Raw genomic sequence first — 26,267 nt, 5'->3', positions numbered from 1 at the left:
ATCAGGAACACTTGTTTTAAAAATCTATTTATCTGAACTTTTTATAGCCTTAGCAGACTTTTTTATGGTTGCTTTTTTTAGGATATGTTTTTTTTTCTTCCACCCTTTCACTCACAACCTATTTGTATCTTTGAATCTAAAGTGTGTTTCCTGTAGATCACATATTGTATCTTTTCTGTCATTTTAAACCATTCTTTTGATTGCATTATTTAATTCATTCACATTTAATGTTATCATTAAAAGAGTTGGATTTGTCTGTCACTTTACCTTTTTCTTAAATGCCTCATATATTTTCCTCTGTATTCCAGTTTTATTGCTTTCTTTTGCACTAAATGGACATTTTCTATGTAACATTTTGATTTCTTTAATAATTTTTCTACTATATATAGTTATTTATTTTCTTATATTGCTTGCTCTAAGACATGATATATGCATCTTTTGTTACCAGAATCTACTTCAAACTTATTCTTACTTAATTCCAGATATATACAGAAATATTACTCCTACATTGCTCTATTTATCTTAGCTTTTTTTGTGCTGCTATTAGTTATACATATTACATTTATATATAAGTTATAATACATTATTATAATATTACTTTATAAAATTTTATGTCATTAAGAAGCTGAGAGAAGAAAGGAGAGCAAGAATATATTCATGGAGTGTGTTACATTAACTTTTTTCTTACCATTTTGGTTTCTCTTTGTTTCTGTGGATTCAAATTACCAGCTGGTGTAATTTCCCTGCCCCAATACCTCATTGCCCCTGTTCCTCTCCTTTGTGCTGTGATTGTACACATATATTACATTTCTATATGTTACAGGCCTACTGACCCAATTACACACTATTGCTTTATGAAATTTCTTTTTTTTCTTTTTTCTTTTTTGTGTTACACGGGTCTCTCACTGTGTGGCCTCTCCCGTTGCGGAGCACAGGCTCCGGACGCGCAGGCTCAGCGGCCATGGCCCACGGGCCCAGCCGCTCCGCGGCATGCGGGATCCTCCCGGACCGGGGCACGAACCCGCGTCCCCTGCATCGGCAGGCGGACTCTCAACCACTGCACCACCAGGGAAGCCCTCTTTTTGTTTTTTTTAATTTTTATTTTTGGCCTTGCTTCGAGTCTTGCAGGATCCTATCTCCCCAGCCAGGGATCGAACTGGGACCCCAGGGTTCTTGATGGTCACTTTATCCCAGAGGTTGTCAGAGCTGGAAGGGCTCAGCCAGGCTTCCCTAGTGGGCTTAGGAAGGAGCAACAACCAGGACCTGCAACTTGCCTCCTGCATCCAGGATTTCCCACCCCACAGGCCGTTCCCAGCCTTGACGGTAGTCAAGCTAAGCCACTCTTGTGCTGGGATACAAGTAACTTCCCATCAGGGCTCTTTCTCTTGTCTACTGTTTTCCAAAACATGTTCTCATGCGTTGATGATTTTTCATAGACTGATCAATGCTAAGTCCTAGAGAGGATAACAAAAGACAAATGGGGATATTAACAAATATATGTCCAATCTAGAAAATTGGTACAGATGAACCTATTTGCAGGGCAGGAATAGAGACACAGATGTAGAGAACTGGACATTTGGGGTGGGGGGTGGGAAGGGGGAGTGGGATGAATTGAGAGATTAGGATTAACATACATACACTACCATGTATAAAACAGATAGCTAGTGGGAACCTGCTGTATAGCACAGGGAGCTCAGCTTGGTGCTCTGTGATGACCTCGATGGGCAGAATGGGGGGTAGTGGGAGGTCCAAGAGGGAGGGGATATATGTATACGTATAGCTGATTCACTTCATTGTACTGCAGAAAGTAACACAACATCGCAAAGCATCTATACTCCAATAAAAATGACATTTAAAACATATGAGGGCTTTTCTTGGCTGGTGGGCATATCACAAAAGCAAATGGAAAGGAATCACAGAGCAGGGATTCTGGTACCACCCAGAAAATGGGGATCCTGGCAGTTCTGATCAGGAGTGAGGAAATCGGTCCCTCGAATGTGGAATGCAGTGGCAGAGGGACCCTGGGAAAGTCCGGGTGTGGTGTGTGCCTCCCTGGCACATACAGCTGGGTCTGCAAGCCAGGACTGACTTGCATCCAACAATGTGTGTCAGGTGTGGTTCCACCTGTTACGAGGTATTTGCCAGGTAACTTCACCACTCCAAGTGCTGTCCATCAGTTTTGTGGTGGTTGTGAAATTTACTTTAAGACACCTAACTCACACTGTGGCTGTGAGTCAGGAAAAGAGTGATTAGACATTGCTATGAATCGCCTGGGAGTACTGCAGGAAGAGGTTGAAGAAGTGAGGCTCCCATGTGACGAGGTGGCCGAGTGGTTAAGGCGATGGACTGCTAATCCATTGTGCTCTGCACGCATGGGTTCAAATCCCATCCTCGTCGGCTGGCTGAGTTTGTGAAGAGTTAATTTTCAGTTAGTTAATTCCTTACTCATCACTCAGCTGAGTAATTCCTTCGAATCCCCCTTTTCTCTGTTTCCTCAGTAACATTTGTCATGGCTGTGAACTTAATTTGTTAACTGATATACTTGATTCATGTTTCATTCTCCCACCAATTTTTCATTCCATTACAAGTTTTGCTGAGCAGGGATTCCCCATTGAGGAAATAATTGAAGAATTAATTGAGGGCCATAGAAAAACATTGCCTAATAAATTCAGAGGAGCTGATAAAATGATCTATAGAGAAATGTACACAAAATTATGGGTTATTTAAGGCATTATCCTGCTAATTTTTCTCTACGCAGTTTTCATCTTTATTTTCTTTCATAGTAATTTTATTTTTTATTTATTCACTTTTATTGGAGTATAGTTGCTTTAAAATGTGTTAGTTTCTGCTGTACAGCAAAGTGAATCAGTTATATGTATACATAGATCCACTTTTTTTTAGATTTCCTTCCCATTTAGGTCACCACAGAGCACTGAGTGGAGTTCCATGTGCTATACAGCAGATTCTCATTAGTTACCTACTTTATAAATAGTCAATCCCAATCTCCCAATTCATCTCACTCCCCCTTCCCCCTTGATAAATGCTGGAGAGGGTGTGGAGAAAAGGAACCCACCTTACTGTTGGTGGGAATGTAAATTGGTGCAGCCACTATGGAGAACTCTATGGAGGTTCCTTAAAAAACTAAAAATAGAGCTAGCATATGATCCAGCAATCCCACTCCTGGGCATACACATGGAGAAAAGCAGAATTTGAAAGGATGCATGCACCCTGATGTTCATTGCAGCGTTATTTACGGTAGCCAGGACATGGAAGCAGCCTAAGTGTCCATCAACAGAGGAATGGATAAAGAAGATGTGGTACATATATACAATGGGATATTACTCAGCCAGAAAAAGGAACGAAATAGTGCCATTTACAGAGACATGGATGAACCTAGAGATTGTCATACAGAGTGAAGTAAGTCAGAAAGAGAAAAACAAATATTGTACAATATCACTTACACGTGGAGTCTAGAAAAATGGTGCAGATGGACATATTTGCAAAGCAGAAATAGAGTCACAGATGTAGAGACCAAACTTATCCTTTATGTTCTTTAAATGTGTGCATTCCTCAGGATTTAGTCTAAGCCCTTTGTGTTCTTACTCTGTGCTCTCCATGTGTGAGCTTTGTGCCTGCAATACCTTTCACTAGCTTACATCACTTTCTCAATTTCCAAAATTCTGTGTTCTATTGCTTTCTAGCAACTCCACTAATATGCCCTATAGGGACAGCAGTCTCAACACGAAGAGCAGTGAACTCACCGCCTCCTGTCAGTTTGCCCTCCTATGGTCCGGAGCACAGTACCCCCTTGTTCACAGGTCCCCTGCCTCTCCTTTGTGTGAACAGCACCTACAAACTCGTTAGTTTGCTAGACTTGGCCTTGCAGGGAGTGACCTCTCCACACCTTTTCATCCGTACCCCTGCTTCTTAAACCCGAGCTATAGAGAGTTACTTAAACCCCATGTGACTACAACACAGGGGCAGAGATATGCACTAGGTGCCTCTGAACCAGAAAGAGGACACTTAGGGAGACGTTCCTTGTCAGAGGAATCATCTAACTTGTTTCGAGAATGCCCTCCATGCAGGGGGAGTTTGAAGCCTGTGTCCCTGGAGCAACGTGGAAACACTGACTACCGTGTTTTCATTTACACTATTGGACTTAGGAGCTCAAGGTCCTCCATGGTCTTCAGCAACGTCTCTTTGCCATGCAAATAACGGGCGTGAACATGATTGGGAGTCATTATTCTGCCAATCACAGGTGCCAAAGTTAGAATTGTGTGGAAAGAAAACCAAGTACTTTCTACACTCCAGCACTCTTGTCTGTTGTCACCAAGCATCTGTTGGGGACTTCCTACAAAGCCTGTGGTGGGTCTCAGCATCTTGTCACTCCTGCCTGGGATGGTTTCACAAGTTTGTTCTCTCCCGTCAACCCACATCCTTGGAGTAAGGTTCTTCCTCTTGAACTGACTACACTGTGGCTGACTTATACCCCAGCTCCTTAGATTGCTCACCCCCTGACATAGGCTTATCGTATTATGCATCCCTAACAGTCAGCCAAGTTCCCTGAGACTCGTTAACTAGCATCTGGCCCCTCAGACTAATAAGGAAGTGCCGACCAATTGTGATTTTAATCAACGTTCACCCACTCTTGTGTCAGCTCTCCTCTGTAACATTTTATACACCTCTCTTTCATCTCTCCTTCACTCCCTCCCTCCCTTCCTTCCTCCCTCCCTCTTTCTTTCTCTCTCTTTCTTTCTTTCTTTCTTTCTTTCTTTCTTTCTTTCTTTCTTTCTTTCTTTCTTTCTTCCTTCCTTCCTTCTTTTCTTTCTTTCATTCTTTCTCTCTCTCTCTTTCTTTCTCTCTTAGAATTAAGAATGATACAAAGCTAACTGGAATCTGACAAAATAAAAAAAAAATTTATCCTAAGCAGTGTCATAACTGAGATATACTTTCTAGAACAGGTGATAGAAACAGTCTTATAGAGCTAGATAAAGAACATACAAGTCATCTAGTGCCAATTCTTACTTGTTCTCAATTTATACACATGTAGCTTTTGTTCCTATTTACTTCTGAAAATATTGACCTCTAGAACACCACAAAAAATAATGAATTTAATTCTTCATTTTACTGCTTTATAAATTATCTTCGTCTCTTTCTGAAACATCATCCTCTGCTCTTTGTCTTCTCAAAAATATTGTGAGAATCTAACAACGTTCACACCACCTTCGCTGAGACCACCCACAATACCATCATCTTTCCCTTTGGTTATGGCGGGTTTTTACTCTACCTCTTGATAGGTATCCCTGCTTCCTGCCTTGACCCACGGCTCCCCATCCACACTCTAACCTCAGAAAGTCAGAGAGTTGTTTTTCAAATCAAAATCAAATTACAGTCATATCACTCATGCTTAAAATCTTCCAAAACTTTCTATATCTCTCAGGGAAAAGGCTACAGTTCTTACAGTGATAACAGACGTAAGTGATCTGCTGGACATTCTCAATGTCTACTTTCAGTGGCTGTAAATCTCCCCTCCATCACTCTACCCCAGCTCTGTGGCTTCTTTGCTGTTCTTTCAACACCCAAGGTATCCTCCTGTCTTACCACTGCTCTTCCCTCTGCCTGGAAATGTTTTCCTTTTTGTCCATTTGTCTTGTCTCTTCATCTCCATCAGGTTTCTGCTCTGATGTCACATTGTAACCGAGGACCTTCCTGAGTGCCCTATTTTAAATGAATCTTTTTCCCTGATCCCATATTTCCTGTCCTCACTCATTTTTTTTCTCCACGTCGCTAATCATTTTCTGGCATCCAATTTGCTTTATTTAGATTAAAAACTTTACTTACCATATAAACTTAATAAACTCCATGAAGGTATAAATTCTATTCCATTCAATATCCCCAGACACCAGAAAAGTGCCTGCCCATGAGAGGTGCTCCATAAATCTATTTTCAATTATGAATAAATGAATGAAAAGCTTTCTACCTGTTTGATCCCTTCTCAGCATCGCCATCATCCTCTCCCACCAGGGCATTCTTCTCTATTTCTTTTCTCTGGTCCTTCCCTAGGATTCCAAGCCATGGCCTTTTTGCTCCCTTCAGTCCTTGCCCTCTGTGGTTTCATCTATTCCCAGGTGCCTGGGCATCCGAACTGCTCTCTCTTCCTTTAGCTTCAGGATCCTGCATTCGTCTTCCACACCACGGACATGGTGCTCTTTCCAAAACAGTGATATTTTCAGATCATTCTCTTTAAATCACTCTCATTGGTTCCTATTTCCTATATTAAATAATACACATACCTTATTCTCCCTTGTACACCTTACTTTACAGTGTGGATGTCTCTGAATTTTCTAAACTCATGTAACCCCCCAGTTTAATCAACGGTATCCTCTACCAACATGGAATTCCAAATTCATATTTTGCTATCACTGACCTCATCATCTCTACAGAATTTGCAGTATTAGAAAATAAACATTTTTGACTTTAACAAAACTGGATATTTTTGTAAGAAAAAGAATCTTTACAATTAAGTAAAGAATATCAAGTCTTTATTTTTTTTTCAATTGGGGTATAGTTGCTTTACAATGTTGTGTTAGTTTCCGCTGTACAGCGAACTATATGTACACATTTATCCCCTTCCTCTTGGACTTTCCTCCCACCCACCAAGGTCACCACAGAGCACGGAGCTGAGCTCCTTGTGCTGTATAGCAGGTTCCCATTAGCCATCTATTTTACACATGGTAGTGTATATATGTCAATCCCAATCTCCCAATTCATCCCTCCCCCACTTCCCTCTTTGTGTCCACATGTCCATTTTCTGTGTCTGTGTCTCTATTCCTGTCCTGCAAATTGGTTCATCTGTATCATTTTTCTAGTTTCCACATACATGCGTTAATATACAATATTTGTTTTCCTCTTTCTGACTGACTTCACTCTGTATGACAGACTCTAGGTCCATCCACATCTCTACCAATGACCCCATTTCGTTCCTTTATATAGATGAGTAATAGCAAGTCTTTTCTTGTAAGTCCTTTTAAAAAATGTTTTGCATCTATACCTTATATTTTGTGGCCATGGTATTTATCCCACTATACTGAACAGCTGATGTACACGTGTGTGCGTGTTAGCAGTCCAGACTGTGAGTAAATTCTGGTCAACAGCCTTTCCTTATGATACATTCTCAGTACTTATCACCGTACATATGAAAGTAACCCTATGAATAAGCAAGTGCTATAGAAAAGTCTATCATAACATGTCCTATTTTGATGTATTTAGAAGCGATGAAATTCAGGAACTATCAATTAATTACATTATAGCAACATAGACTTGTTATATATTGTGGCATAAGCTAGTGTTTTCATATAATTACAGTATATTTCCTCTTGAGTACAGCTTACTTGTGCTGAATACGTTCATAGCTCTCATTTATTTGATGAATTTTATAATTGTTCTGTAAGGGAGAGACCAAGTGCTTTAAAAAATGTATACGCTCATTTTAAATTACGTATTCGTGTTAGAAAATAATAAAGGTACGTACAAAATACCAAAGGCAGCTACATTTCTATCATCCTGACACGTTAAATATTAATACCTGTATCGTATATTTTCCAGTCTCATTTTCAGTCATACTGAGCACAGTATGACTTTTAAACTTCATAAAAGATTGCTGCTTATAGCCTGAAATATCCAGGACAGCCCATTCTCACGGCTCTGACCTTTAAGGGTGTAACACTCTTCCATTCATATAGAGAAGAAAAGTTGCAGAACAGACAATAACATTTGTTTTGTTGGAGGTTTATGGGAACATCGGGGCCTGACCTTCGTGAACAGCTGCAAAGAATGAAGGAATCCAATACCAAGAAGTTTGCAGCAACTAACCTCGCCCCTCCCTCACCTTGCCTTTCAAAGTGCTTTGCTAAAACCCGTCAAGAAGTTTGAGGCTTTTTGGACTCCATCCACCTGTGTCCTTGCTTGGCCCTGCGATTAACCTTTCTGTGCTCCAAACTCCGATGTTTAGGTTTACTTGGCTTCCCTGTGCCTCAGGCACATGAACTTTCATTCGGTAACAATAGGACTTGGGAAGAGTCTCAAGGAATAATCAACACATGAATAGATGAAAAGGAGAGAGTGTGTCAGGTCCAGCTGCCTGGTAGTTTCACATGTGAAGGATGTTGGTGTGTTTAGGGATGTGTAAAGTTATCAACACCAAGCATATATTGCATGTAATGTCATTAATTTTTGTTTTAAATAACATACAGCTTCTTTTTTTTTAACATCTTTATTGCAGTATAATTGCTTTACAGTGGTGTGTTAGTTTCTGCTTTATAACAAAGTGAATCAGTTATACGTGTACATATATCCTCATATCTCCTCCCTCTTGCGTCTCCGTCCCACCCTCCCTATCCCACCTCTCTAGGTGGTCACAAAGCACCGAGCTGATCTCCCTGTGCTATGCGGCTGCTTCCCACTAGCTATCTATTTTACGTTTGGTAGTGTATATATGTCGATGCTTCTCTCTCACTTCGTCCCAGCTTACCCTTCCCCCTCTCCGTGTCCTCAAGTCCATTCTTCTCTAGTAGGTCTGTGTCTTTATTCCCATCCTGCCCCTAGGTTCTTCATGATCATTTTTTTGGGTTTTTCTTAGATTCCATATATGTGTTAGCATACAATATTTGTTTTTCTCTTTCTGACTTACTTCACTCTGAACATACAGCTTCTTTTTTTTTGTTTGTTTGTTTTTTAATTTTTTTAACATCTTTATTGGGGTATAATTGCTTTACAATGGTGTGTTAGTTTCTGCTTTATAACAAAGTGAATCAGTTATACATATACATATGTTCCCATATCTCTTCCCTCTTGCGTCTCCCTCCCTCCCACCCTCCCTATCCCACCCCTCCAGGCTGTCACAAAGCACCGAGCCAATATCCCTGTGCCATGCGGCTGCTTCCCACTAGCTATTTACCTTACGTTTGTTAGTGTGTATATGTCCATGACTCTCTCTCGCCCTATCACAGCTCACCCTTCCCCCTCCCCATATCCTCAAGTCCGTTCTCCAGTAGGTCTGCGTCTTTATTCCTTACTCCTAGGTTCTTCATGACATTTTTTTCCCTTAAATTCCATATATATGTGTTAGCATATGGTATTTGTCTTTTTCTTTCTGACTTACTTCACTCTGTATGACAGACTCTAGGTCTATCCACCTCATTACAAATAGCTCAATTTCATTTCTTTTTATGGCTGAGTAATATTCCATTGTATATATGTGCCACATCTTCTTTATCCATTCATCCGATGATGGACACTTAGGTTGTTTCCATCTCCGGGCTATTGTAAATAGAGCTGCAATGAACATTTTGGTACATGACTCTTTTTGAATTTTGGTTTTCTCAGGGTATATGCCCAGTAGTGGGATTGCTGGGTCATATGGTAGTTCTATTTGTAGTTTTTTAAGGAACCTCCATACTGTTCTCCATAGTGGCTGAACCAATTCACATTCCCACCGGCAGTGCAAAAGGGTTCCCTTTTCTCCACACCCTCTCCAGCATTTATTGTTTCTAGATTTTTTGATGATGGCCATTCTGACTGGTGTGAGATGATATCTCATTGTAGTTTTGATTTGCATTTCTCTAATGATTAATGATGTTGAGCATTCTTTCATGTGTTTGTTGGCATTCTGTATATCTTCTTTGGAGAAATGTCTACTTAGGTCTTCTGCCCATTTTTGGATTGGGTGTTTGTTTTTTTGTTACTGAGCTGCATGAGCTGCTTGTAAATTTTGGAGATTAATCCTTTGTCAGTTGCTTCATTTGCAAATATTTTCTCCCATTCTGAGGGTTGTCTTTTGGTCTTGTTTATGGTTTCCTTTGCTGTGCAAAAGCTTTGAAGTTTCATTAGGTCCCATTTGTTTATTTTTGTTTTTATTTCCATTACTCTAGGAGGTGGGTCAGAAAGGATCTTGCTGTGATTTATGTCATAGAGTGTTCTGCCTATGTTTTCCTCTAAGAGTTTGATAGTTTCTGGCCTTACATTTAGGTCTTTAATCCATTTTGAGCTTATTTTTGTGTATGGTGTTAGGGAGTGATCTAATCTCATACTTTTACATGTACCTGTCCAGTTTTCCCAGCACCACTTATTGAAGAGGCTGTCCTTTCTCCACTGTACATTCCTGCCACCTTTATCAAAGATAAGGTGCCCATATATGCATGGGTTTATCTCTGGGCTTTGTATCCTGTTCCATTGATCTATCTTTCTGTTTTTGTGCCAGTACCATACTGTCTTGATTACTGTAGCTTTGTAGTATAGTCTGAAGTCAGGGAGCGTGATTCCTCCAGCTCCTTTTTTCATTCTCAAGATTGCTTTGGCTATTCGGGGTCTTTTGTGTTTCCATACAAATAGAGAAATTTTTTGTTCTAGTTCTGTGAAAAATGCCAGTGGTAGTTTGATAGGGATTGCATTGAATCTATAGATTGCTTTGGGTAGTAGAGTCATTTTCACAATGTTGATTCTTCCAATCCAAGAACATGGTATATCTCTCCATCTATTTGTATCATCTTTAATTTCTTTCATCAGTGTCTTATAATTTTCTGCATACAGGTCTTTTGTCTCCTTAGGTAGGTTTATTCCTAGATATTTTATTCTTTTTGTTGCAATGGTAAATGGGAGTGTTTTCTTGATTTCACTTTCAGATTTTTCATCATTAGTATATAGGAATGCCAGAGATTCCTGTGCATTAATTTTGTATCCTCCTACTTTACCAAATTCATTGATTAGCTCTAGTAGTTTTCTGGTAGCATCTTTAGGATTCTCTATGTGTAGTATCATGTCATCTGCAAACAGTGACAGCTTTACTTCTTCTTTTCCGAATTGGATTCCTTTTATTTCCTTTTCTTCTCTGACTGCTGTGGCTAAAACTTCCAAAACTATGTTGAATAAGAGTGGTGAGAGTGGGCAACCTTGTCTTGTTCCTGATCTTAGTGGAAATGCTTTCAGTTTTTCACCATTGAGGATGATGTTTGCTGTGGGCTTGTCATATATGGCCTTTATTATGAACATACAACTTCTTGTTCTCAAAAGACCTGTTCATTTTCATTGAAAATGCCACAACTCCATTAAACACGAGTTTTCTCATCCTTATGTCACACCGTTCTTCCCAGTATCTTTATGTGTTACCACTTTCCCCCTGTTTCACACGCAGCATTTTGCATGTTCATTACTCCACTCGTTACTCCACCTCAGCCTTTGAACCCGTTCTCCCTTGCCTCTGTCATGACCTCCTTCTTCAAGCATTCAGCAGTGCCAGTTTTTCTTCAGGGTTGACCTTTTCTCTCCTACATATGTTTCTTTCAAGCAGGCATAAGTCTTTTTAACCTTGATAAATCCAAACTGGATTCAAAGCACGGAATTGCTATTTCCAACTCACAACTAGTTGTCGTGAGTTGACTAGCTGTCACTCAGTAACAGCCTAAAATCTGGATTCTTAAGCCAAAGATACTCTTTCTTGAACAAATATTATCAGGTTTCCTGTATAAAAGAAAAACTGTAATAGGGAAGAACAAACCTGACTCCATATTGGATCTGCTTCTTTTACTTTAACCTTTATGTTCTATTGTTTTTCCTACAAGTTAGTCACTAACAGGATGTAGCCTATAAGCTTACGGTGTACATAATGTCCCATCTCTGGGAACCCTGCCTCCCAGGTAATGAGCATTAAGCTAAATACCTTTCTCTAGCTCACAGGAAACATCCCGACCAGGCCCAGCTGTGAATGGCTGCAGGAAGGAAGACATTAACACATCCCCTCCAGAGTCTGGCTGGAACCAGGAAATATTTACAACAACTTGTTGCTTTTTTTTACTTTACTTCCTCACCATCCCCTCTTTGCTTTATAAGAGAAACTAGAATCCAAACCCTGGGCAAGATGGCTCTTTGGGACACTAGTCTACCATCCTTTCAGTCTGCTGGCTTTCTGAATAAAGTTGATATTTTTTGTCCCGATGAATTCTCCCTCCATGTATTAGCCTGTTGTGCAGCAAGCAGTAGGGGCTTGGACTCAGGAACAAAATCCCATCCAGGAAACTGCCTTTAGAATGGCAAACATTTGGGAATGGTATGTATGTTGTTGACACATCTTCCAGGAGTGTATATCATTACACCATTTGGGAGGGACAGGACAAGACAAAATATTTATTTTATACTGGCAAAGTTAGCTTCTCAGCTCTTTTCTTGCAAGCATGATGGTATACTCTAGGTCAGATATAATGCTAGCTTCAGATTTCAGAGGCTTATTTATTTATTTATTTGTGTTACGCGGGCCTCTCACTGTTGTGGCCTCTCCCGTTGCGGAGCACAGGCTCCGGACGCGCAGGCCCAGTGGCCATGGCTCACAGGCCCAGCCGCTCCGCGGCATGTGGGATCCTCCCGGAGCGGGGCACGAACCCGTGTCCCCTGCATCGGCAGGCGGACTCTCAACCACTGCGCCACCAGGGAAGCCGCAGAGGCTTATTTTTTGAATAGTTTTTTTAGCCACAAAATCAATGAACTCCACTTGGTCTTTAAGTCCTTGATATCTGCCTTCTTCGACAGGGCGCCAGCTATGTCTTCTCAATTGGTTTCCACAACGCTGCGCCTTCCTGGTTTGCCTCTGTTGACTCAAAACTCCTCTAATCTTTAAATGTCTTTATATTTTTCATGCTATAAAATCAATTTTTTAACCTCTACTTTTTCCATCTTCTTATTCAGTAAATTAGTCTATTCGCATGAATAGTGCCCCTCTCTGTATAAATAAATCTCAAGTCCTCTTCTAATCTTAACTTTATACTAATTTCCCATCTTTCTTATTACATACTCTACAGTTTATTTTGGATGCTACTCTATTAAACATAATTAGGGTTCCCATATAATTTATCATCCAAACCATGACATTTTTGAGAAAGGGAAGAGTTTAATTAAGCCTTGTTTAATTAATAAGACTTCTTTAATTGTATCTAGACAACAGATGTAAACTGGACTGACCCGGGAACCCTGGACATATGGTCAACCTACCTAAAATTCATCAGAGTCCCCACCAACCAGCCTGCCTCCTGGTCCCAGTTGCAGCAGTCTACTTGATTATGCAGATAAGAGTCATGAGAAAACAAAATGACCACCCCCCCACAAAAAAGAATAAACTGCTGAATTAGAAGTATAAACAAATGAATATTTTGAAAAAGACATTTTATTCCTTCTTTGAAGACAATATGCGCACCAGAGCTGTACAGCACACAAATCCAAGGATGCCAGAGTTGTACATGACAAAGTGTTCTCTCTGATATCATGAGTGCTCTGCTAAATAATTATGTTTATTTCAGAAAGCATGATGGAATAGTATAAACTGAGGATCCATCGAAAATACTGCTATAAAAGCAATCACATGTTCTGTCAAAAAAATGAATATTTAGCAATTCTAAAAAGAGCAGCTTCCCAAAGTAAAGACAAATGTATTTTGCTGCAACTATTTCAAATCATTTTGTTCTCAATTCCGAAGTAATGCATTTTGGCAGTGAAGGAATGGTAACAGAACACCGGCAAGCAAAGTGAGAGCACCAACTCTAATTTTAGAGCTGGAATTTAATTTTCCTGTTAGTTCACGTACAGATGAGTCGGTATGTTGTAAGAAAAATCAATGGTGCATTTGGAAAGTGCATTTCAATTGAGAAAAAGGAAGTTATCACCTGGAAGGCAAGGTTTACAGTAACCAAGATTAAGTACTAAGGTTAATTTTCAATTTTTCCATGGGCTTAGCGAATAGGAATCTTTAAATGGTAGTAAGAATATTGCTTCTTGGTAGGAATATTACATCTGATTTCATATGCTTCCGTGAACAAGTAGGTCAGAAATTTAATGCTTCAGTTGATACAAATTATAGTAGCAGCACATTCTTCTTGTCACTAAATCCTAAAAATAAAAGAAATAATTTCTTTAAATAACTAAAGGGAATTTGCTAAAATACTGTCACTACATTGCTTTTAGCAAGTCAGTCAATTTTGACTGAAGGCTACATCTGTACATTTTTTGGTGATACTTTTAAAAAAGTGTGGCTATGAACTCTCTCTGTTTTCTCATAACACTTTGGGTAGTCCATAGATGACAGTTATACAAGAACTAGGCAGAACTTAAGACCAATAATTATTTTAATTCACCTCTATTCATGAATGCTTAAGAACCTACTATCAAAATATGACTTGAGTTACCTGTTTTCTTTTTCACAGAAAAAAAAAATCAAAATGTAAAGAGCAAAGCTGGCATATTCTATAATAAATAATTAATGTCATTTGATCGTTTAACTTTGATTATTCTAGTTAATTATACCTTGTAAGATTAGTTCTTTAATCTTTCTTAGAGTATTGTATATTAGTGGATGTCTAAAATTGTTCTATTTGCTCTCTAGAATTTTGAGTACTACAATTTTTTGTTGAGGTAAAAGTTACATAATATAAAATTAACTATTTTAAATTGAACAATTCGGTGGCATTTAGTACATTCCCAATTTTGTGCAACCACCACCTCTGTGTAGTTCAAAAGTTTTACATAATTCTAAAAGCTAACCCCATACCCAATAAAGAGTTGCTTTCCATTCCTCCACCCCCCAAACTCTGACAACCACCAATTTGTTTTCTGTTTCTACAAATTTACCTATTCTAGATATTTCACATAAATGGAATCATGCAGTATGTGATTTTGCATATGGCTTTGTCTACTTAGTAGGTTGTTGAGGTTAATCCATGTTGTAGTATATATTGGAATTTTATTTCTTTTTATGGCTGAATAAATTTTGTTGTATGGCGATACCATTTTTTTTTAATCCATTCATCCACTGAAGGGCATCTATGTTATTTCCACTTTTTGGCTACTGTTAATACCATTGTACCAATGCCATTCACGTACGATTATCTGTGAACACTCATGTAGGGGTATTTGAGTACCTGTTTTCAGTTCCTTTGGGTTGAGTACTACTTTTACCAGGCTATGCTCTCTGACCAACCATCTAGGTTTGCCAGGGACTGTGGGGTTTTTCAGGGCTAAAACAAAAAGCAGTGCCCAGACAAACCAGAGCAGTCAAACTGGGGAAGTCTTTATGGATCTTCCAAAGTGGAATTAAGCATAATATCCAGAAATAATACCCTGATTTCTACGATTGATAAGCTGCATTTCATCACAGCTTGCCTTGCACTAGACCATGAGCCTCTGGAATCCATTTATGTTGGAGACTTAAAGCATCTAGCACACTGCTCAATAACAATTTTGGGGTTAACTTTGAAGTAAGTTTAAATGAAATTCTTAAAAAAGTATTTGAGAAGGAATTTGTTGGTTAATAACATGTACTACTTTAGAGCCATACTGCCTAGGTTCAACTCCCAGGTCAGTAAGTAGTTGGTCCAGAGTAAGTGCACTGGAAATGTCTTTATTATTAAAGTATTTACATTCATGGAAAAGGGACAGCAAGAATAAGGAAAACATCTCTTCATATACATTTATTTCATATATTTTTTCATATTTATATTTTCTTCATACTTTTTTCCACAACTACATAAATAAGTGAAACTTTAAAGCATTTTCCCCCCTGAGATCACATGAAGTGTATTAAAAGTTGTAGTTTTTCACAATCTATGCTTAAGTCACTTAACGTGTAGTTTTTTTCTTGAGAATGCCAATTTTTCTAATATAGAAGGAAATGGGCAAAAGCCATAAATGTAATTATTAAAACCAATCATTAATGGGCATTTAGAAGCCTCATTAAGTAAAACAGACACAAGTCAGTAACCTAGATTTGAAAGGCGTTTGATCTGTTTAATGATTCCTTAAGATCACCCATCCTTATCAGACTTGTGGTCTGCAAATAAGACAATTCACTCAATGCTTAATTCATCTTCCTTATGCAGGTCTAAACCCCAGCTGGGTTGACAGGCCATGCATTATGTTGAAAAAGTGGTGTCTCAGACAGTCTCCTAATTTGGAAATATATCTCTGTGCTGAGAGGACACAAGACTGTAGAATCAATGGCGGACTTATAGTTTTGAACATATCACATCTAGAAGGATGATCTTGTAACTTAGAAGCACTACACACTGTTGAAATTTCTCTGTCTTGATTTTAAAATAAAATAGTCAGGATTTAGAAGCCTATGATTGATAGTTCAAAAATTTCCTTATGTCTATTTTTATTTTCTGTATCAGTAGTGGTAAAAACACTGAAGAACCAAAACACTGCCCTCACACAGGTGTCCTCACCCACCCATAGGTCCTCTGTGTCTTCCAGAAAGATCTACTTTTGCCGCGTGTGTGTGTGTGCGTGTGTTGTAGAGGCCTTAATGCATTCAGTACAGTAAAACCTAAATAACTTAAGAGTCTGAAACAGAGATGATAAATTGGATTTATATTCAGTGTGTTAAGAAGAGTTGCCATCCCATTGTTAATTGAGAGCAAGACCAATATTCAGTCTTTTTTGTACATTGTATCCCAGGTTAAAAAAGTAATTTCTCCTGACATCAGCCTTTATTTAATTTTTATCTCACTGTTGCACAATGTATTGCTGAACTATTAATCTTTAAAAGTACTGAGAGCTTGTTTTATTTGTGGATGACTAGAAAAGTCCCAGAAACTACATTAAAAAATGAAATGGCTTGACCACTTGCACCAATTCTTATAAAAAAAAAAAAAAGATTCATCTCAGTTTGCAATTCAAGTGCCAGGTTTCAGGACATTACATTTTGAGCTGCTGAAATAGAAGTGCTCAAAAACCAGTGTTTGGAAGGGAAGCCCAGCACCTTTAAACCACGGTGCCATATGCATGGCACCGTAATTAAGAAACAATTCTTGATACACATTCCCAGAGAGATTCTTTCATATTATGTGGTTCCCTCAGGAGGAGATAAAAGATACTTCTCACAAACAAAATGCCATGGCTAGTGAAGAAATGTGTTTTACATGATTTGTAATTACGAATACTATTCAGGTGGCTGCCCCAGATGAATCTTTGAAATAAAACCAGTTTTTTATAACACATGATTCAAACGCTCTATCAGATCGGCACACAGCCATGGAAGGTTATGGCAACTTTTAAAATACGATGAGTATTTTATGAAAAATAAACTACTTGTTATGATATTTCATTTTGTTTTCATCTAAGAAATTAATATATATAATTCTGCAGAAATATTCATCATGTGATTATATGGGGTCAAAAAAGTTTATTTTTATGAGTAATTTTACCAACTTCTCTTGTTCTAATTTGGCTCTAATAAGTTGATATTTCAGATCTAGTTCTGAAAATCCTAATCCTAGAGTCCAATTCTCACATACTTCTGCACAATAAGCTTAAATGAGTTAGGAAATATGCCTACTTTACTTTCGTGGGTTTAATTTCTGAATATGTTTACTACAAATTCATTTTCCCTCCCACTAGGATTTAATTTACAGAAAGGTTACTGTGTCTCACCTCTTTTCTGTTTTAATACCTCGAATAGAGCAGTAACATCATAGACCCTTATAAATATGGAGAGAATGATTAAATTAATTTTAATTTATCAAGTTTAACTATGTTGATTGCAAATAACACATCTTACAGCATTTTTTCTAGTTGTGTTTGCTCTCCCACATTCTTCAAAGACTGTTCCTCACTTAAGCAGTGGACGTTCCTTTTGCTTTCTAAACTCTCTGGCAATAACTTTTTATCACATTTCACAGAGAAAATAAAACCTTTTAATACTGAATGCTTGGGCTTCCCTGGTGGCGCAGTGGTTGAGAGTCCGCCTGCCGATGCAGGGGACATGGGTTCGTGCCCCGGTCCGGGAAGATCCCACATGCCGCAGAGCGGCTGGGTCCGTGAGCCATGGTCGCTGAGCCTGTGCGTCCGGAGCCTGTGCGTCCGGAGCCTGTGCTCCGCGGCGGGAGAGGCCACAGCAGTGAGAGGCCCGTGTACCGCAAAAAAAAAAAAAAAAAAAAAAAAAAAGTGAATCCTGTTATCTTCCCTCTACCAAATGAACAAATTCTCTGCATCTATACCCTTTCTTTCCTTTTCTCTGGGTGTAATTTAAAGGTATGCCATCTCTCTCTGAAATGCCAGCTACTCTCTGGGTCTTCTAGATTTTCTTACAAATTGATTTCTTAGGGAGCTGAATTCTATTGGAAATCTATCTCTACTCAATCTCTAGCTGCTTCTTTATTAAGATCCCCAGTATCATTTTTAGGTACATTTTCATAACTTCAGTAATAGAAAAGCAAACCAAAAAGAGCGGAAACAAATCTCTAATAGCAAATCTAGCTAGCACCTAATTTTTCTATATGATTCTTCAACCACAATCCAGAGAGCCAAACAGTTTGAAAACCAAAAGTTTTATTTTTTACATTTCATTTAACGGGTCAAAACCTTATCAGACTTTAATTTACAAGAGGTTATTTATAGTCTTATGCAACTTAGCATGAATACTCATACATTCGTATTCAAATGACTCCAGAAAAGTCAATGAAAATTTTAATATAATACTTGATTTTGGGGTGCTGTTAAGAAGTCACGGGGTGTCACTTATATACAATAGGTGTCTCTCTACCTTTTAATTTATTAAACAAATTTATTTACTTATTAAATTTATTTATTTATTAAATTTACTTATTTATTAAATAAATTTATTTATTTGTTTATTTTTGGCTGCCTTGGGTCTTTGTTGCTGCTCATGGGCTTTTCTCTAGTTGCAGGGGCTACTGTTTGTTCTGGTGCACGGGCTTCTCATTGTGGTGGCTTATCTTGTTGCAGAGCACGGGCTCTAGGCACGCGGGCTCAGTAGTTGTGCCAGGCGGGCTCAGTAGTTATGGCTCGCGGGATCTAGAGCACAGGCTCAGTAGTTGTGGTGCACTTCCTTAGTTGCTCCACAGCATGTGGGATCTTCCCGGACCAGCGCTCTAACCTGTGTTCCCTGCATTGGCAGGTGGATTCTTAATCACTGCATCACCAGGGAAGCCCCATCTCTACCTTTTTAAAATGTGAAATATTCAGAATTCCGAGCACACCTAAGCCCCGCATTTTCTCATAAGGGACTGTGGACCTGTCATTTCCTGCTTCACGCACTGTTCCCTCTTTATTGACTGCAATTCACCATTCAGCTCACTCCAGCTTCCTCTATGGACGCTCTTCTTGCTAAGGTAACTCGTAATTTTCGTGTTGACAAATTCAATGACATTTTCTGTTTCTTCCTTGACCTGTGAGCCCCATCTGACTCAGTTGATCATCCCCTGCTTCCTGAGATATTCTTTCTCTAAGTTTCCAGGACTTCCTTCCTTGCCTTCCCTCCAGTCCCTTGGATCCTTTACAGTCTACTAAAGAGGCTTCTCCTCTACCCACAACCTTCTCCACTACCTCTGAAGGTTGGTGTTACTTATGATATTTTCTATACCTTTAACATTCTACACTCTCGAAACATGAGCATTTCATCCCCACTCATGCCTGTCAGATAATGAATTCCAGCTGAATGTATATATTTAAACTCTTTAATTTTGTTGCTATAAACCTACACAGACAGCTCAGTATGTACTAGTCTCCCTTTGGATGTTACGTAAGTATCTCAAACTTTTCTTGCGTCAGATTTCACTCACATTTCTTCCCTGCATCCTCCCTTGACAAAACAAAGCAAGACTAAAACTACTTATCTCTCCATTCATTAATTTGAAAGTTTTTGTTAAGTACTTACTATAAGCCTAGTACTCTTCTCGGCACGGGGAATATATTAGCGTGAGAGATGATTGTGGTCTCTGTCTGCATGGAAAAGACCAGACTGCTAAATCATAAATTAAAATAAGTTAAATACACCTTACAACTATTTTTGCGGTACGCGGGCCTCTCACTGCTGTGGCCTCTCCAGTTGCGGAGCACAGGCTCCGGACGCGCAGGCTCAGCGGCCATGGCTCACGGGCCCAGCCGCTCTGTGGCATGTGGGATCTTCCCGGACCGGGGCACGAACCCGTGTCCCCTGCATCGGCAGGTGGATTCTCAGCCACTGCACCACCAGGGAAGCCCGTTACAACTTTTTATATGTGGGATGAAGGACCAGGTCGCTGGATAGGGCACATTTCTTAGTTTGGGTCCTTTTGATACGGTGGTCTGGGAAGGCTTCTCTGAAGAGGTGACATTGATGCTGAGGTATGAAGGTGAGAAATACCTAATTAGGACCAGGGTGACAGTCAGGAGAAAGAAAGTGAAAAAGTCCTGAGTGGAATGGCAGGAGGGAGAACATGACGATGGCAGTAAGCTTCAGCTAGTTGTAAAAGTAAAGCTGTTGCATTTTGATTTAGCAATAGATTGTCTGCTTTAAAATTATTTTATGCCATTTGAGAAGGCACATTTAACAACCTTTTTTGATGATAGCTCAGAGTTGAGTTTCTTCCAGAAGTATTTTTTATGTGGTCCCCATTTGTTTCCTTGACTAACTTCCATGATGTGTTATATTAGAATTTTCTGTGAAAGAAGAATAAGTCGCCCTGACATTTGAAAACTCACTGAAAGGAGCAACTAAGAACTTTTGAGAACAATACATTTCTAACACCTCCTTTGAAAAAATGTTAAAGCCTTATCAACTGCTTATTTTTAATTTATTCTTCGATTGGTGTGAACCAATTATTGTCTTCCTAGTCCTAGTTCCAGCTCCTTTCCTCACATTGAGTTGAAATACAGCAAGTTGGCTCAAGTTACCACGCAAATTTACAATTTTAGGGATCCTAAGTGTTGGATAGGATTTGGTTGATGGCAGCATAGAGAAAAGTGCTGGAAAATATGATAAAACTTTACTACTTTATACAAAACACAATTTACTTTCAATTCACAATAATGATAATTAATAACTTTCAATTTTTAATATTTACCATGAGCCAACACTGTGCTTAACCCTGATAACAGTCTTACAAACAAGGGACCTTCCTTTTACAGATTTGCAAACAGATGGTAACTAGCTCACCTGTGATGATACATATGGTAAATCACAAAGCCAGGCTTCGAAGCCCCATCTTACTGAGAGGTCTTAAATGTCATTGTTCATCACTCTTGCATGAGTTAGATATAAAAAGAACAATGACCCAGATCAGGGTACATATGAACAAAAATTGAGTTCTTATTACCTTTGGGAGCACAATTTTATTTCTTGCTCAAAAATCTGTTATCTAAGTTGGGCGAGGTTTGAAACATTGTGAACATGGTAAGAGAACTCAGTAGAAGAACTGGTATCAGATTTTTATTTGACTGATTACATAATAATTATCGTTTACTCTTCTCATATAGCTATACAATCCAAGAAATAATAACTTAGTTAAACGGTAGAAGGGACAATAGACTTTTTAACCCTGAGTCATATACTCATTTAATTATTAAAATAAAGGATATACTTTTTTCTTTCCTAGAAAGTGATTCCAATGTAAACGCAACAAAATATATATGGATGTGAGTTATAGTTTTTACAGAGTATACAATTTAGATTCTTACATCTGATGTCATTTACCAGGTTTATTAATTTCAGAACTGAGTCATTAATGATCTGAGACTGTAAATGCATCCACCACTACACCAGAGCAAAGAGAAGTGCAATTACCATCAGCAGAAATGTCAGAGATATTAATGGACCTTTTTTCAACCTCTATTGTTTCTCACCTAGTTTTAATTGATAGTCTATGATGCTAAGAAGAGAAAATTTGTGGCCTGAATAGGAGAAAACATTCTTTACAAAGCTGTGAAGACAGAATCACTTAAATCCAATGTTCCATTTTTGACTTGCTGTGTAAGATAATGAAAAAAAATGTGAGTAAAGTGCAATAAAAAGCAATTCTGCGTTGACCTTGTATAGTGTCTGGCATACTATATGGAGTCAGTACTATATGCTCTTTTGATGATTGCTTTTGTATAGAAATGCTTATACCTACCTTTGTATGTACCTAGGACCTTCTCAGTTGGAATCAGAAACCAGCCTAAAAATTACTTTTTTAGCTAGGCTTTTCCCTACCCTTTTAGGTTAAGGAGCTAAGACTATCCCTGTTATTTTCTGAAATGGCAGCAGGAGTTGGCCACCTGGCACTTCCCAAATTTTCATGCACTAATTTTTTCGTTCACTTGTTTATTGTATGTTTCTTCCACTAGAATCTAAATCTAACACTTGCCACATAACAGGCTATTAATGCGTATTTGCTAAATAAGTGCTGTTGGGTAATTATTTACTTGTACTGTATGTAGGCTACATGTGTCCTCAGACCCTTAGAATCTCATGGATAAGAAACAAACAGATACTCTGAAGCAAGTGTCACAATTTTTATTTTTTTAAAGATTCTTTTGATGTGGGCCATTTTTAAAGTCTTTATTGAATTTGTTACAATATTGCTTCTGTTTTACGTTTTGGTTTTTTGACCACAAGACATGTGGGATCTTAGCTCCCTGACCAGGGGTTGAACCTGCACCGTCTGCATTGGAAGGTGAAGTCTTAACCACTGGACCTCCAAGGATGTCACACAAGTGTCACCAGTTTTAAAGGGTCATTTTCTGTCTATTATTTCTGATATAAACCTGGCAGTTTTGGATGGTTCCAAAAGATGCTACAATATGCTTCATACTCACCAAAACAGTGGGTTATGTAGGCTTAGCTTACCACTGGACTTTTAATTCTGTTTTTCAATGAAAGATTGATCAATTTCATTAATGACCTTACTCATGTTTCCACTATATTAACTATCTCTAGATGAACACATTTAAAATTAAGTTTCCAAGAATAGATCTTACAATGTTAATAAATACTGAGGATAGTAGAGGAAACTACAATTCCCAGTGAAATTCACAGAGAACAAGAAGGAGTTCCACTTGGATGAAATCCTCCAAAACCATTGTTAGCATAAAAGCAGAGTTCAGCAAGCTTAATTAAAGGAAAAGGAAGGAGACTCTCCATACTAATGTCAGTTTACCCATGGGAAATAGATTTCACCAAAGAAATAGATTTCTTTATAGTCTTGGATACTCAAATATGTGAATAAAACATTTCACATAGTTATATTTTGGAAAAGTCACTTTTTTTGTAAAAGTGATCTTTTTTTGTTTTGTTTTTTGCGGTACGCGGGCCTCCCGTTGCGGAGCAGAGGCTCCGGACGCGCAGGCTCAGCGGCCATGGCTCACAGGCCCAGCCGCGGATGTAGGATCTTCCCGGGCCGGGGCACGAACCCTGTCCCCTGCATCGGCAGGCGGACTCTCAACCACTGCGCCACCAGTGAAGCCCTGTAAAAGTGATCTTTATGCTAAATTTGTCACAAAGATAATTTATTTACTCCAAAGCACTTTTTACAGAATATTTTTGGTAAGAGAAAGTAACAAATGCACAGATTTGCATGTGAGGACTCCTCTGTTTGGTGAAATATTTCCTTCCCTGATTGTCCTACAATGTTGCTGAGAGAGCGTCCCTAAGTACTTTTCTCTACTTTGGCATATCTTTAAAGAGGTTGCCAAGTGCTGAAGAGGGATATATTTAACCAAACTTAATTGCATTTACTGTTTTAAAATTACAGAGCATCCAAACCGCTTACCAGCATTCTTTTGTGCGATACTAATACTAGTGCCATAGAAACTGCAAAATGAAAAGGGTGCTAAATGAAGTAGTTTTACTATGCTCTTAACCCTTCTCCGAAGCTGCTTAACTCAAATGTAATTTGTCCAAGAGTCTTTTAATTATTTGAAAGGGTTTATCTAAAGGTGTGTAGTTGAATAGGTGTTTTATTTATTTATCTATCTATCTATCTATTTATTTATTTTTGCGGTACGCGGGCCTCTCACTATTGTGGCCCCTCCCGTTGCAGAGCACAGGCTCCGGATGCGCAGGCTCAGCGGCCATGGCTCACGGGCCCAGCTGCTCCGCGGCATGTGAGATCTTCCCGGACCGGGGCACGAACCTGTGTCCCCTGCATCGGCAGGCGGACTCTCAACCACTGCGCCACCAGGGAAGCCCAACAGGTGTTTTTAAACTTAGAAAAAGCACAGTAGAAAAACTCAAAAGAATAATACCTCCCAACGTTGAGTGGAACTCATAGAACCTTCCAATTTTAGAGTCTTAACTGTGTTTAACTGTTTGACCAGTAGGAAAGTAAAGTGTTGCATTGTTATATTAAAATCATACTGGATAACACTGAAATAATAACAAGATCGTCAGTTTATTATAGGTCCAGTTGAGGACATAGATGTTTTGCACTGTATAGCTCAAAACAAAAAATGTAAAGTTTTAACAGTAAGAGAATTTTCATGATACTAAAAAAAACATCAGTTTTAAAAGATTGTTTACTAGTTATTTTTGAATTGACCAGAATTGTAGCTATTTTGTATGCAATATAGTCATAAGCATTACCCAATGGACATAAAATTATGCTGAAAAAAATCTAAATTATTCAAACAAAACTTCATCCAGGAATATACTTAAGTTTTATCTTCATTTCTGCAACATAAGATTGTACAGTTGGCAAATATCCAATTTTTGGCTTCTGATACTTTGCTACACAACAACAATTTAAATTTATTTTCCAAAATATAGGCTTTAAAAATATCCTAGCTGCAATTGTTTAGATAACTAATGAATATGCTTAAAAATCTGAAAAATACCTTTGTGGTTCTTTTTCTTGTGTAAATAATTTAGACAAGTTGGGGGAAATAAATTAAAAGATTGGGAGGGGCTAATAGATATCTTGAAATGGATTATACAGAATGGTGGTCTGCAAACAACCCTAAATCTCTGGTCAGTTCTCAAGTCTTCCATTTTCTCAGCCGTGTAAATCAAACTAAAATGATTTCCTTGGATCCCAGTGTGGCAGTAGGGAAGATGAGTATGGATGCTTTGATGCTTCTGCAAAACTAGTATAGCATTTGTTCCTAATCTAGCCCCTAGGACGTACAACTTACATCAGTGGCTATTAACTTGACCTCAGAGGGTGTGTGAACATTCCCTAAGTTATTTGCAAAATATTCTGAGGAATGAGTAAGAGGATTTGGGGGGTTAAGAATGGATATTTTTATCAGATTAATGAAAAGCATCCATGATCCTCCAAAGAGTGCTGAAAACCACTGGGAGCTAAAAATAAATCACTTTAAAAATGAGAAAAGAGAACTTTTCTTCAGGAATTTAAAAGCGTGTTGTGTTTACCTGCTTACTTTTTTTTTTTTTTTTTTTTAAGGTTCTCTGTTCATAAGCTCATGGCATTAAGGATCTGGAAGACATCAAGAAAAACTGCAATCAAATGTTCCAAAAAGTGAATAATAATTTTTCCTTTAAGTATTGGAAATTAAATCTAAGCACCATTCTTTATAAATTAATTCAGTATTGCTTGTAGTCCCAGCATTTTCCCTTCCACTGACTAGCATATGGAATTCTTTAATTTCCTTGAAAAAAAATGTCTCTCACACTGTCTGTGCTGAAAGGATCGCTTAGTCTACTAACAAATTTCTATTCTCTGTAGGAAGTACATTAATGTATTTTACCACTCTTTGTAATAGTTTCATCTTACCTTTAATTATCCACATTGCACTCCTTTGGCACTTTTTAAAGTGAGGGATACTGTGGATATTAGATCATTTATAGAAAAATATTTTTATATGTTCACTGCCAACTTTAAAAGATGACCAAACTTGTTATTTACTTTTTTATTTAGTAATTTTAATAATAAATTTAATACATATTTATTTAAAATATTTCTTTGAATAGTTCATGCAAATTTCATGTCATATGATACATTCACATTTCATATTCTAACAAAATTACTCAGAAGTATCTCATGGGATTTTTATCTTAACTGATCTCATTTCTACCTTTTTTTCTGACAGTTCATTTGGTCTCCTGCTTTACCCACCCCTTTGCTAAGCCAACTAATCATTTGCTCTCTTTCTCTACTTCAACCCAGTTTGCCTTTTCGCTCTCCTGGACTCATTATATCTCTAAGTTACTTCTTTTGCTAATTGTAACATGTCTAATTTTATCAATATTTAATTTCTCAAATTTATTTCTTTATCCATTTTTAATATAAACATTCAGTATTTTATCAATTTTTAACAATTATATTGTCTCAGACTATACACAGAATCATCAAATTAACAATTACCAGCTCTCTGAAAGGCATTTGTGGCATGTTTCATCAGGTTGGTCATATTTACTAGTCAAACACAATCAAATTAAATTATTAGACAGTATAAGTGGAGTCTTATTTGGACATGGCCAGCCTAAAAATGGATAGAGTCTGAGATCTAGACTT

At 38.2% G+C, this 26,267-nt stretch overlaps 1 non-coding gene across 1 annotated transcript; it reads left to right on the top strand.

Annotated features, from left to right (window-relative positions):
• Positions 1 to 2,315: 2,315 nt before the first annotated feature.
• TRNAS-GCU lies at positions 2,316 to 2,397 on the top strand. The gene has a single exon. It is a non-coding gene; the product is annotated as a tRNA-Ser (tRNA).
• Positions 2,398 to 26,267: the final 23,870 nt, after the last annotated feature.

This window comes from Phocoena sinus, chromosome 5 (assembly GCF_008692025.1).
Source record: "Phocoena sinus isolate mPhoSin1 chromosome 5, mPhoSin1.pri, whole genome shotgun sequence".
Lineage (NCBI taxonomy): Eukaryota > Metazoa > Chordata > Mammalia > Artiodactyla > Phocoenidae > Phocoena > Phocoena sinus.
Note: the sequence above shows the minus strand (reverse complement) of the source record. Positions and strands in the feature narration are given on the sequence as shown.